Source organism: Elephas maximus, chromosome 24, assembly GCF_024166365.1.
Source record: "Elephas maximus indicus isolate mEleMax1 chromosome 24, mEleMax1 primary haplotype, whole genome shotgun sequence".
NCBI lineage: Eukaryota > Metazoa > Chordata > Mammalia > Proboscidea > Elephantidae > Elephas > Elephas maximus.
The window spans coordinates 44147130-44161525 of NC_064842.1; positions in this window are offsets into that span (position 1 = coordinate 44147130).

Sequence of the window (14396 nt, forward strand, 5' to 3'; positions counted from 1 at the left end):
GAGGAGTCTGAGACACAGGGATGTTAATGATTTGCCAAGGTCACCAGTTTCTTTGGAGATGGCAGAGTCCTTTGGAGCCAAACTCTGTTAAAGCTAAGTTCTCTTATTCAGTTCCTAGGAGTAGATACGGTTCCCAAGGGAGTTTAATGAATTAATTTCTGCGCATGTAATGGGATGCTTGTCCAGGGCACAATGACCAACCACTTACTCCGTCTCATCTGCGTCTGGCCCACTGCTGCCCCAATTCTCTGGGGACATCAGTGCAGGCTGGAAAGGGACAAGGAAGTTCGGAATAGTGACAGATTGGCCACTAGTCCAAAGGGCTAAGAAATAATGAGCACTCGTCTTGGCTCTGGGAAGCTTGGTCTAGTTAGGGCCTGAGGGCAACCAAGGAAATCCAGATCAAACACATGGCTTACGACCAACCAAGAGAGGGGCCTGAGTGCCATATCGATCTTAAAGATTTCCTACGTGACCTACTTTTGACCTGGATAAGGTTAAAATAGCCCTCTCACGCTTGCCCCCGCCTTAACCCATCTGCCTGAGATTGGCCTGAACTTGTGAGTAAACGAAGTTGCTATCTTTTCAATGTTGAACTTTAACTAAGAAACCAAATCCTAGCTTCTTAAAGGGAGGAGTCAGATCGGTAGGCACTAGTCCTGCCAGAATACAAGGATGGAGCTCAGAGATTTGCTCCTTGCTGTTTCTGCCTTTGTAGGGACAGGGAAGAAGAGAAAGGTTTGCTGCAGAGGATTCCAAAAGATTGCTGTGGCCCATTCAGGAAAGTGGTGGGAGTCCAGCTGAGGCTGGCCTGGGGTGCTTCCTGTCCTGTGGCCAGTGTTCTGGCTAAATCTCCAAGTCTCTGCCATCAGGGTAATTGTCACCATGGTATTCTGACCACTCCTTCAGGGTAGTAATATGAGTTTCAAACTACAATCTTCATCTTTGCCACAGAGGTCTTGTAGACCAAATAAAAGAGTAGATTCATTCTGCTCTTAAGGAAAGGAGGCTTGTTATCCAGGCAGTCTGGAAAGGAGGGACTCAGGAAAATCAGATTCAAACAGTGTCATTGTGCCACCCTATCCCCCATCTGCCCTTGCTGGTTAGAGATCTTTGGACCTTAAAGACCAATGCTTTGCCACTAACTGGATTAATAACTATGAGTTTTTTCATCCCAGAGCTCTGTTTTGCGAGGATTTGGGGCATATAAGACTTTGATTAAATGTTCTCAATGGGAGGCCAGGTGACCTGGAGTATCTACCAACAGTGAATGGACTTAATAGAACAGAAATGATGTGTTCAAATGATAAAAACATAAACCATGGAATCATAAAACTTCAGTAATTTGGAAAAAAACCTACTAATTATAATATCTAGTAATAAAAAGTTTTTTGGGGGGGGAGTAATAAAAAAAAACACAAACCATTGCTGTTGCGTCGATTCCAATTCACAGCAGCCCTGTAGGGTTCCCAATGCTGTAATCTTTGTGGAAGCAGACTACCATATCTTTCTCCCTCAGAGCCAATGGTGGGTTGGAACTGCCGACCTTTGGGTTTGCAGCTGAGCTCTTCAGTTGTCGTTAAAAAAAAACAAAAACCTGTTGCCGTTGAGTCGATTCTGACTCATAGCAACTCTATAGGACAAAGTAGAGCTGCTCCATAGAGTTTCCAAGGAGCACCTGGTGGATTCAAACTGCTAGTTAGCTAGCAGCCTAACTCTTAACCACTATACCACCAGGGTTGTGTTGTTGTTGTTGTTGTTAGGTGTTGTTGAGTCGGTTCCCACTCATAGCGACCCTATGGGCCACAGAACAAAACACTGTCCAGTCCTGCACCATCCTCACAATTGTTGCTATGCTTGAGCCCATTGTTGCAGCCACTTTGTCAATCCATCTCGTTGAGGGTCTTCCTCTTTTGCGTTGACCCTGCACTTTACCGAGCATGATGTTCTTCTCCAGGGACTATATCCTCCTGACAACATGTCCTAGTTATGTAAGACGCAGTCTCACCATCCTTGCTTCTAAGGAGCGTTCTGGTTATCCTCTTCTAAGAAGTCCATGGTATATTCAATATTCTTCGCCAACACCACAATTCAAAGGTGTCAACTATTCTTTTGTCTTTCTTATTCACTGTCCAGCATTCGCATGCACATGATGCTTGGGTCAGGTGCACCTTAGTCTTCAGGGTGACATCTTTGCTCTTCAACACTTTGAAGAAGTCCTTTGCAGCAGATTTGCCCAATGCAATGCATCTTTTGATTTCTTGACTGCTGCTTCCATGACTGTTGATTGTGGATCCAAGTAAATTGAAATCCTTGACAACTTCAATCTTTTCTCCATTTATCACGATGTTGCTCATTGGTCCAGTTGTGAGGATTTTTGTTTTCTTTATGTTGAGGTGCAATCCATACTGAAGGCTGTCGTCTTTGATCTTCATTAGTAAGTGCTTCAAGTCCTCTTCACTTTCAGCAAGCAAGGTTGTGTCATCTGCATAACGCAGGTTGTTAATGAGTCTTCCTCCAATCCTGATGCCCCATTCTTCTTCATATAGACCAGCTTCTCAGATTATTTGTTCAGCATACAGATCAAATAGGTATGGTGAAAGGACCCAACCCTGACGCACACCTTTCCTGACTTTAAACCACGCGTTGTCCCCTTGTTCTGTCCAAACAATTGCCTCTTGATCTATGTAAAGGTTCCTCATGAGCACAATTAAGTGTTCTGGAATTCCCATTCTTTGCAATGTTATCCATAATTCATTATGATCCACACAGTTGAATGCCTTTGCATAGTCAATAAAACACAGGAAAACATCCTTCTGGTATTCTCTGCTTTCAGCCAGAATCTATCTGACATCACCAGTGATATCCCTGGTTCCACATCCTCTTCTAAAATCAGCCTGAATTTCTGGCAGTTCCCTGTCAATATACTGCTGCAGCCGTTTTTAAATGATCTTCAGCAGAATTTTGCTTGCATCTGATATTAATGATATTGTTCGATAATTTCCACATTCGGTTGGATCACCTTTCTTGGGAATAGGCATAAATATGGATCTCTTCCAGTCGGTTGGCCAGGAAGCTGTCTTCCAAATTTCTTAACATTGGCATAGACAAGTAAGCACTTCCAGCGCTGCATTCATTTGTTGAAACATCTCAATTGATATTCTGTCAATTCCTGGAGCCTTGTTTTTCACCAGTGCTTTTTTTTTTTTTCCTTCAGTGCAGGTTGGACTTCATTCTTTAGTACCATCGGTTCCTGATCATACGCTACCTCTTGAAATGGTTCAACGTCAACCAGTTCTTTTTGGTATAATGATTCTGTGTATTCCTTCTATCTTCTTTTGATGCTTCCTGTCTCGTTTAATATTTTCCCCATAGAATCCTTCACTATTGAAACTTGAGGTTTGAATTTTTTTTTTTTTCAGTTCTTTCAGCTCGAGAAATGCTGAGTGTGTTCTTCCCTTTTGGTTTTCTGACTCCAGCTCTTTGCACATGTCATCATAATACTTTTTTTTTACTTTGTCTTGTGGAGTCACCCTTTGAAATCTTCTGTTCAGTTCTTTTATTTCATTATTTCTTCCTTTTGCTTTAGCTGCTCCACATTCAAGAGCAAGTTTCAGAGACTCTTCTGACATCATTTTCGTCTTTTCTTTCTTTTCTGTCTTCTTAATGACCTCTTATTTCTTTGTGTATTATGTTCCTGATGTCATTCCACATCTCATCTGGTCTTTGGTCATTGGTGTTCAACGCATCAAATCTATTCTTGAGTTGGTCTCTAAATTCAGGAGGGCTATACTCAAGGCCACACTTTGGCTCTCGCGGACTTTTTCTAATTTTCTTCAGTTTCAACTTGACCTTGCATATGAGCGATTGATGGTCTATTCCACAGTCAGCCCCTGTCTTCGTTGGAACTGATAATACTGAGCTGTTCCATCATTTCTTTCCCCCGTCTGTCAGTTTGTGACACTGTGGGAGCTTGTGTGTTGCTGTGATGCTGGAAGCTATGCCACCAGTATTCAGATACCAGCAGGGTCACCCACGGCAGACAGGCTTCAGCTGAGCTTCCAGACTAAGACAGACTAGGAAGAAGGACCCAGCAGTCTACTTCTGAAAAGAATTAGCCAGTGAAAACCTTATGAATAGGTTTTCTGACATTGTCTGACATAGTGCTGAAAGATAGATAGCCCCCCAGGTTGGAAGGCACTCAAAAGACAACTGTGGAAGAGCTGCCTCCTCAAAGTAGAGTCCACCTTAATGACGTAGACGGAGTCAAGCTTTTGCAACCTTCAATTGCTGATGTGGCACAACTCAAATGAGAAAAAATAGCTGCAAACATCCATTAATAATCAAAACCTGGAATGTATGAAGTATGAATCTAGGAAAATTGGAAATCATCAAAAATGAAATGGAACGCATAAACATTGATATCCTAGGCATTAGTGAGCTGAAATGGACTTGTGTTGGCCATTTTGAATCAGATAATCATATAGTCTACTTTGCCGGGAATGACAACTTGAAGAGGAATGGCGTGGCATTCATCGTCAAAAAGAGCATTTCAAGATCTATCCTGAAGTACAACGCTGTCAGTGGTAGGATAATATCCATATGCCTACAAGGAAGACCAGTTAATATGACTATTACTCAAATGTACACAGCAGCCACTAAGGCCAAAGATAAAGAAATTAAAGATTTTTACCAGGTTCTGCAGCCTGAAATTGATCGAACATGCACTCAGAATGCACTGATAATTACTAGTGATTGGAATGCAAAAGTTGGAAACAAAGAAGAAGGATTGTAGTTGTAGTTGTAAAATATGGCCTTGGTGATAGAAACGATGCCGGAGATTGCATGATAGAATTTTGCAAGACCAACAACTTCTTCATTGCAAATACATTTTCTCACCAATATAAACAGCAACTACACACATGGACCTCGCCAGATGGAATATACAGGAATCAAATTGGCTACAACTGTGGAAAGACCAGGGTTAGAGTTAGGATTAAATAAGAATGCATGCAAACCACAAACCACCTTCCCACCCCCACCCCCCCCCCCACCAAGTGAGATAGAGAAGTCAGGGAAACCAATCAGGAAGCTGCTATGCTCATCTGGTCATGACGGGATGAAGACCAGACTAGGAAAAAAGCAATTGCAAATAGAGAGGAAGGATCCAGTCTGATAGATGTTTCAATGGGGAGGAAAAAAAAAACACCTACGTGTAATGAGAGAATGCATGGGATTGGAGAGGAAGGGAAGAAGATAGAGGTGAGAGTCAAAGATGACTCCGGGCTTCTCTGAGACATGGAGGGACAGCGGAGGGCAGATGTGGGGAAAGGAAGCTATTGGAAGAGAATTGCTTAATTTGGTTATGGACATTGAGATGAAGGTGGAAATGGAGCACATTCATTCATTCACTCATTCATTCACCAAATACATGTACATTGAGGGGCAGATGAGCGTAGTGACTAAGAGCCATGCTTTATAGCTAGACTGTTGAGTTCAAATCCTAATTCTGCTACTTCCTAACTGTCATATCTTGGGCAAGTTGCTTAACCTCTCATTGTCTCAACTGTGAAATAGTAACACCTTTCTCACAGAGTGTCATAGGATTAAATGAGTCGATGTGTGAAAAGTATTTACAACAGTGCCTGGCATGTACTGAATTCCTATGTGCCTGGCACTGAAAACAAAGATAAGCAGGCACCTCAAGAAATTCTCACACAGGTGAGAAAGGCAGGCAGTTACACACAATGAGAGGAGTTCACAGGTTACCATAGAAACCCAGAGACAAGATACCAAATTATTTGTGTGTATGTGTGTGAGGGAGGTTCCTAAACAGCGACTAGAGGCAACCTAGAGAAGGGGGCCCAGAGGAGGAAGGCATTCCAGACACAGGCACTGTGATGTGGAATAGCATGGTAACCTGCGGGGAACCAAGGCAGATGGGGTTGCTGGAGTGGAAGGGATAGTGTAGTGGCGGCAGAAACTGATGCTGTATGGGCAGGAGATTATTGGGGCCCTTGACTGTGTCTAGAGTCCCTGGGTGGTGAAATGGTTAATGTGCTCAGCTGCTAACCGAAAGGTTAGAGGTTGGAATCTCAGAAGAAAGGCCTGATGATCTACTTCTGAAATATCGGCCATTGACCTCCCGGCAACTGAGTTTTGATTGCGCCTGGGAGGTTAGCTGGACAGTTCTGGTCCACAGGAGGAAGGACGGATGCACTGAGCTAGGTTCACAGCAACTAGTTTGGAGAGGAGGAACACATTTGAGAAATATATTAGAGGCAAAATCAGTAGACTTGGTGACTGGTTGAGGGTGCGGGGGACTTGGTGAAAAGAAAGAGGAGGAAGGCTTGCAGGGTTCTGGGGTTATAAGTTGATAGTTGTTAGTTCCACTCATCGAGAGAGAACACAGGAGGATGATTAGATTTAAGGTGGGTATAAATTAGCTGCTAGCATGTTAGCATGTATTAGGAGCCCTGGTGGCGCAGTGGTGAAAGGGCTCGATTGCTCACTGAAAGGTCAGTGGTTCGAACCCACCAGCTTCTCCGCAGGAGAAAGATGTGGCAGTCTGCTTCTGTAAATATTACAGACGGTGTCAATTCCAACTCATAGTGACCCTATAGGGCAGAGTAGGACTGCCTCGTAGGGTTTCCGGGGAGCACCTGGTGGACTTGAACTGTCGACGTTTGGTTACCAGGCGTAGCTCTTAACCACTATGCCGCCAGGCTTTCCTGCTCATAATTAGGGATTTGGAAAAAGTACCAACAACCGAGACTGTAGACAATGTGTACGTGTACGAGTGTGTGTGTTGTAGGGGAGTACTCCTTTGTTTAATATGTTATCCTCCCTCACCCTTTTTCCAACTAGACCTTGTCCTCCATTGACCCAGGGAAAGGGAAGCTATAGCCAAAATGCGAGGTGAAACAAAGGAAGTAATTTCTTGGTTTTCTTTTAGTTTAACAGGTCCCAGACCCTGGTATAAACAATAGCTTAGGACGAATACTCAGAAAATAAACCATCACCACCCCCTCAGAAAAAGAAAATTTAGAAATTCTCCTGGGTAAGAAATCAAAATAGTGGTTGCTTAGAGGGAAGGAAGGGAAATTGACAGCAAAGGGAAACTTTCTGGAGTGATGGAAGTGTTCTGTATCTTGATAGGGGTGTAGGTTACACAGGTATATGTACTTCTCAGAACTCATCAAACTGTGGCACTTACATTCTGTTCATTTTGCTGTAGGAGGCTGACACGCCAACTCTGAGTCTTCTGTAGCGACCTGAGAAGGCATCCAGGAGATCCTCTGGTCCCTGAGTGAGGCTCCAAAGTAAGGAGAATGAGAGATGGAAGGGGCTTACTGGTCTTGCAAGGCATCATGTGTTGAAATAAGGAGTTGATGATACAGAAACTAGGGCACAGACAGCCAACCATGAATTCAACGAGGATGACAATCATAAAGGACCCAATCACATCTCATCACAAAGGATGCAGGATAGGCCTGAGAGAGATTATGATAGGTAGACACTTCCTCCTCCTAAAAGCTATGAGAGTTCCATAAGACCCCTACGAGGAAATCTCCTCTGCGTTAAAATGGGAATGACCACACGCAACCCGCTTCCTCACTGAGTTATAAGGATCACCTGGGATGATATATAGCATTTTGCAAAGCACAAAGTACTATAATGCTGCTAGCTGCCATCGACTTTTGTCTCTACTCATTGCAACCCCATGCACAATGGAAACGAAATGCTGCCCAGTCCTGCACTGTCCCCATGATCGGATGGCGTTGGATCATTGCAATCTTTGGGGTTTCATTGGCTGCTTTTTGGAAGTGAATCACCAGGCCTTTCTTCCTAGTCCATCTTAGTCCAGAAGCCCCACTGAAACCTGTTCAGTATCACAGCAACACGCAAGCCTCCACTGATAGACAGGTGGTGGCTGCACACAAGGTGCATTGGCCGGGAATGAAACCTGGGTCTCCCACATGCAAGGCAAGAATTATACCACTGAGCTACCAATGGCTCATAAAATACTTTGTTGTCGTTGCTGTTACTTGCTGTTGAGTCAATTCCAACTCATGGCAACCCCGTGTGTATAAACTACCCTAAATCCTTTTTGAAGAAAGGTAGAGGAAGGAAAAAAAAGTGTTACATAGATACAAGGTATTATATTCTTTATCATTATCTCAGTCTTTAAAAAATCCAGATGTGCCCGCGAATGTTCTGGGATACTGCAGAAAACGTTCATTCGTGTTGGCTTCCATTGATCTGGTTATGTCTGTCCATATTTCTCACCCCAACGACAGAAATTATCTTCACACTGGTTATGTTGTCTTTCTTCTCCTTGGTTACTACCAATGCTTCCATCCTTACCCGCTACATACTGGTTTAAAATGAACAAGAAGACATTCTTAACTTATATATCCAACATTAGGGAAAGATTTAAAATGTATGGTATAGACATTAGATGGTCATTAAAAATGTTTAAAAGTATATAATGGCATGGGAAGGTCTTGAGTGAAAACAGCAAGATACAAAATTATGTATACAAAAGGACTTTGACTCTGTTCGTATTTATACATAGAAAATCTTTATACAAAAAAGGAAATATAGTAAAAGTATAGCGGTTTTCTACAATGAAATACATTACTTTGATCATCAGAAATACAAAAAGTTAAACAGGAAAAGAAAAATCAACAAAAGGGTAGCAAAGAATTCAAGTGAACCTCGTATGAAAAATACATCAGAAGGCACTGGTTTTAAATCCTTGTTAGAATATGGCAAGTTAGGAATGTATGAATGAATGGATATGGATTGATATTAAAAGTTAAAATACCTTATTGGAATGCGGTGAACTTGACAGTAGGAAGGGTAGATACGGCCTTTATTCATTCTTTATGATTTTGTTGGTACACAGGGAAGGAGAAAGCACAATCTGCCTTAGAAAACTGGGGAATAACAATAACAGTAATAATGATTGTTAACATTTACCTATTGAGTACCAAGCATTGAGCTAAAGGCTATAAATCATAATATTCAGAGATGGTACAAGAATTTCTTTATGGGGCAAGTTTATTTGAGATGGCTCAGGAGGGTTGATGGCAATTATGTATTATGGTAATAATGCTCTAATGCCCCAACAAGTGACAAGTCATCTCCTGGTTCCCCTACTGCTGGTCTCTTGAATTCTCACAACAACCCTATAAAGCAGATACTGTTATTGCCCCCATTTTCCACACGAAAAATCTGAGTCTTAACAAAGGTTAATGACTTGCCCAAGGTCACCTAGGTAGAAAGTGCCAGAGCCCACATGAAGACAAGAACGTTGTTTCCTTACCCCACGTTCTTGTGACTCCTAAACTTGTGTTCTTTGCCACAGTACTCTACTGCCCTATTATACAAGGGCCAGCCTTCTCCCAAAATTGGCAAATAGATTTTATCTAAGCACAGAAAATGGCCAAGGTCAGACTTGAAACACACACACACACATACACACACAGGGTTCTATCGAATTAAAAAAGAAAAAAGCTGAGAGGAAACTACTTATTGAATGTGATAAAACATACTTTATTGAAAATAACGTTATTTAACAAATAAGACCCTTGCTAAGTTGAAAATTTATCTTTTAGTTTTTGACGATGATTGTCCTCAGATAATGGGTCAGATTCTTCAGTAGGGTCTTACGATATAATAATAAGTTGTGTATTACCAAACCAAGGGGATCCATAATGAACAAGATAAACAAAAGCCACTCTGAAAGGTGCGGCCTGAAATTTAGGGATGGCCTGTTGCTCAGAGGTAGAGCTTGCTCCTCCCAAGGAGAATGTTCAGGACACTCCCTACCTCAGTGTTTCCCAGCTGAGAGTAGGGGCGGTCTTCACTTATCCTTCAAGATCTTGGTTGCAATAGAATCTATTTATTTAAAAACTTAAAAATTATTAAAGCTCTGCCATAAGAACTACATATTGATATTGGGAAATTATCAAGTGAAAAAGAATTTACAAAACAGTATTAGGATGTGAAATAATTTTTTGGCAAAATGAACAACAAAAAGTTAACGTACATACCAAACGCATTGCCGTTGAGTTGATTCTGACTCATAGCAACCCTGCAGGACAGAGTAAAACTGCCCCATAGGGTTTCCAAGGAGCAGCTGATAGATTCATACTGCCAACCTATACATACAGCTCACTATAATTCTTAATCACTGCACCACCAGGGCTCCCACACATACATAAACTCAGAAACCAAACCCAGTGCGGTCGAGTCGATTCGGACTCATAGCGACCCTGTAGGACAGAGTAGAACTGCCCCATACAGTTTCCAAGGAATGCCTGGCGGATTCGAGCTGCCAACCCTTTGGTTGGCAGCCATAGCACTTAACCACTACGCCACCAGGGTTTCCCATACATACATAGTTGTAGTAAAAAGATTAAAAGACATATACTAAAATGTTAACAGTAGTTTGCTCTGAGGGGTGATTTTTATTTTACTACTTTATGAGTTTTTGGTGTGCCTTTCAAGTTTTCTGGATTGAATTTACTAACTTGCAATTAGAATAAAATGATTAAAAAATGAAAACTATGGTCACTATACCTATTTTTTGATGTAAATATAGCAGATTGTGGTAAAGGACATATTTATGTGTTTTTGGAACAAGATATTAACAGAAATTCAAAGAAACAATTACACTGTCATGGAACTCCCACGCTAGAAGTATTGGGGGCTCTGGGGAGGGGTACATGGGTACCCCACAAATATTTGTTTAATGAAGAATGAAGGGTAGAAGGAAGGATGGAGGATGGAATGAAAGGAAGAAAAAAAGTACGAAGATCTGAGACAAGAAAATAGCAGGAGGTGCTGAGTGATAAGCGGTTGGCAAATATTTATTTCATTATTTGGCGTCTTTTTTTCTTTTGGGAAATGGAAGTCCTATGTGTTTCCCATTGCTGCTATAGCAAATTAACACAAATTTACTGGCTTAAAGCAACACGAACTTATTCTTGTACAGTTCTGGGGATCAGAAATTCAAAAATGGGTCTTACTGGCTAAAATCAAGGTGTTGGCAGGGCAGCTTTCCTTCTGGAGGCTCCCTTTTCCAGTTTCTAGAGGTTGTTCATGTTCTGTGGCTTGTGCCACTCCTCTGCCCTTCCGGCAGTGGATCTCTGCTTCCCTGGTCATATCTCCTTCTCTGACCCTGAGCCTCCTGCCTCCCTTTTATGAGTACCCTTGTAATTACATAGGGCTTTGTGGTTAAGAGCTTGGCTGCTAACCAAAAGGTTGGCAGTTCCAGCAGTTCAAAGACACCTACGAGTAGGAATCGACTCTACGGCCATGAGGAGGAGAAGGACCCAGGTAATCCTAGAACCCTGGTGGCACAATGGTTAAGCACTCAGCTGCTAACCAAAAGGTTTGTGGTTCGAACCCACCAGCCCCTCTGAAGTAGAAAAGACCCAATGATCTGATCCCATAAGTTTACAGCCTAGAGTCATGGAAGCTCCATAGACACATTCAAACTCCCTGAAGGACCGAATTGCTGTGCTGAGGGCTGTGGGGCCCACAGCCTTCGGGAACATCTAGCTCAGTTGGCATAACGTAGTTTATAAAGAAAATGTTCTACATCCTACTTTGGTAAGTAGCATCTGGGGTCTTAAAAGCCTGTGAGTGGCCGTCTAGGATACTCCACTGGCCTCACCCCTTCGGGAACAAGGAAGAATGAAGAAAACCAAAGACACAAAGGTAAGATTAGTCCAAAGGACTAATGGTCCGCATCTACCGTGGCCTCTACCAGGCTGAGTCCAGTACACCTAGATGGTGCCTGGCTACCACCACTGCCTGTTTTGACAGGGATCACAACAGAGGGTCCCAGACAGAGCTGGAGAAAAATGTAGAACAAAATTCCAACTCAAAAAGAAAGACCAGACTTACTGGCCTCACAGAGACTGGAGAAACCCTGAGAGCCTGGCCCCCGGAACACCCTTTCAGCTCAGTAATGAAGTCACTCCTGAGGTTCACCCTTCAGCCTAAGATTGGACAGGCCCACAAAACAAAATGAGACTAAAGGTGCACACCAGCCCAGGGGCAAGGACTAGGAGGCAGGAAGGAACAGGAAAGCTGGTAATAGGGAACCCAGGGTTGAGAAGGGAAAGTGTTGATATGCCATGGGGTTGTTAAACAATGTCATAGAACAATGTGTGTACTGACTGTTTAATGAGAAACTAGTTTGTTCTGTAAACTTTCACTTAAAGTTGAATAAAAAATAAAAAGATTACACCTTACAAAACCCTATGGGACATTTCTACTCTGTCCTATAGGGTTGCCATGAGTAGGAATCGACTTCACGGTACTCAACAAGAACCCAGATAATCCAGTAGGATTTTTCCATCTCAAAATTCTTAATTTAATCACATCTGCAAAGTCCCTTTTTGTCATCTAAAGTAATATAGTTACAGGTTTTGGGGATTAGGACGTGGACATCTTTTGGGGAGCCATTATTCAGCATACCACAGAAGGAAGCCAGTGTGTATAACCGAGCTGTTGCTAATGCACTACTAAAGGAGCAAGGTGGAAAACCTCACCTTTATCACTAACTTCGTGGTAAGGATCACCTTGAATCTGATTTCCATCTGGAGGTGGACCCAGGATCAGAGAATTCATGGAGGTTTATTACCTATACTTAAACAGTTACTCACTTATTACGACCAGAAAGGATACAATTGAAGAGACACATCAGGCAAGGTCTGGGACAGTTTCAGGCAGGAGGCTTCCATTGTCCCTAAGGGTGTGCCACACCTTCTCCCATATGTAGATGTTCTCACCAATTCAGGAAACCCCAAAGAGAAAGTCATTGGGGCCTTAATGAATATGCATGGATGGAGCCTTGATACATATGCATGATCAATGAATATGTGTGATAGAAATGGGATGTGTGGCTAATTGCCTCCATGAACAACTGCTTCCTTTGCCATGAGACCAGAAGAACAGAATGGTGCCCAGTTAACATTACTGAACATTTTGATCAAAAGGTTCTGTAGAAGAATCTTAACTGAAAGGGGTAAAATATAGAGCAGGATTTCAAATTCTAATGAAATTCAGACTTTCTGGAGCCCTGGAGGCTGCATGAATCCCTGAAACTATTGCCCTAAAACAATCTTTAAACCTTAAACCAAAAAAATTCCCTGAAGTCTTCTTAAAACCAAACAATAGTTTAGCATAACTAGTAAAAAATGTCTGCCTTGAGCATTATGCTCTTTTAAGATCTATTTATATGGGATCAAATTAACAACACCAACTTGAAAAATTAGATGGGAACCTTCGCTGGCAGTGAGTTTATGCTAATGGACAGGAACAACTCAAAAAAGGAAGGTGAGAATGGTTGCACAACTCGAAGAATGTAATCATTGTCACTGAACTGTACATGTAGAAACTTGAAATGGTGTGTGTTTTTGCTGTGTATATTCTCAAAAACAACAACAAAATAAAATATTTTTAAAAATGTATGATTCACTCCATCATGCCCCTTTTCTTTCTGAGGTTTGCTGCCGGGGTAGAGCCTAGGTAGCCCCTACTCATTTACACATATTTAAGTGTTGCCTGGCTATTTTAGAAAACAAAGAGGCGCTTTGATTGCTGGAGAATTACAAGAGTTATTTTCAGAAACCAAGGACAAAAGGCCAAACTAGTTCTTTGTTCCACAATAGTTCCACAGCTCAGTTTGGGATTCTGCCCAAGGTCAAGTAGCTGGGATGCAAGTTCAAGTCTGACCCCAGCCCGACCTTGGTCTGCCTCAGGGCCACGCCTCTGTTCATCTCGTCGTTGGCCTCTACTTCCTCTTTCCTGTCTGGGCCTGTTCCCCAGCTCCCTGGGCAAACAGGCTGAGGTTTTTCACCTCGTTATGGCTCCTTATGACAGCTAGTCGCTGCCTGATCCTGGGGGTTTCCCCACTGGTAATTATACAAGGCAAGTGGCTGCCCCTTGGAATCTTTTCTTCTCGCTCTCCTTTATTCAACAAGCATTTTTTGAGTTTATTGTGCCGGGTGCTGGAGCAGCATCAAAGACGTAAACTAAAAATTACAGAAAAATCTCAGGTGATAAGTGCTGTACCAAACGTATGGACTATAGCACTGTAGGAAGCCAGAGCGGGGAGTTCCAAGCCCTGGGAACTTTGCGTGAAGCTTTTGGGCAAAATCTAAGGTCAAGGAAAGAAGCAAAGGCAGCAACTTGAGCTCTTGAGGGGCCAGGTATTAATCTTTGTATTCCCTGTGCCTTGCACATAATTGTGCTCCATAAATATTTAAAAGTTGGGAAAAGAGTCAAGGCAAGCACAACAAAAGGAGCAAGCGGTAGGCGAGATCAACAAAGGGTTGCAATTTACCACGGAAGGCGACGGTGCTTTCGTTTTG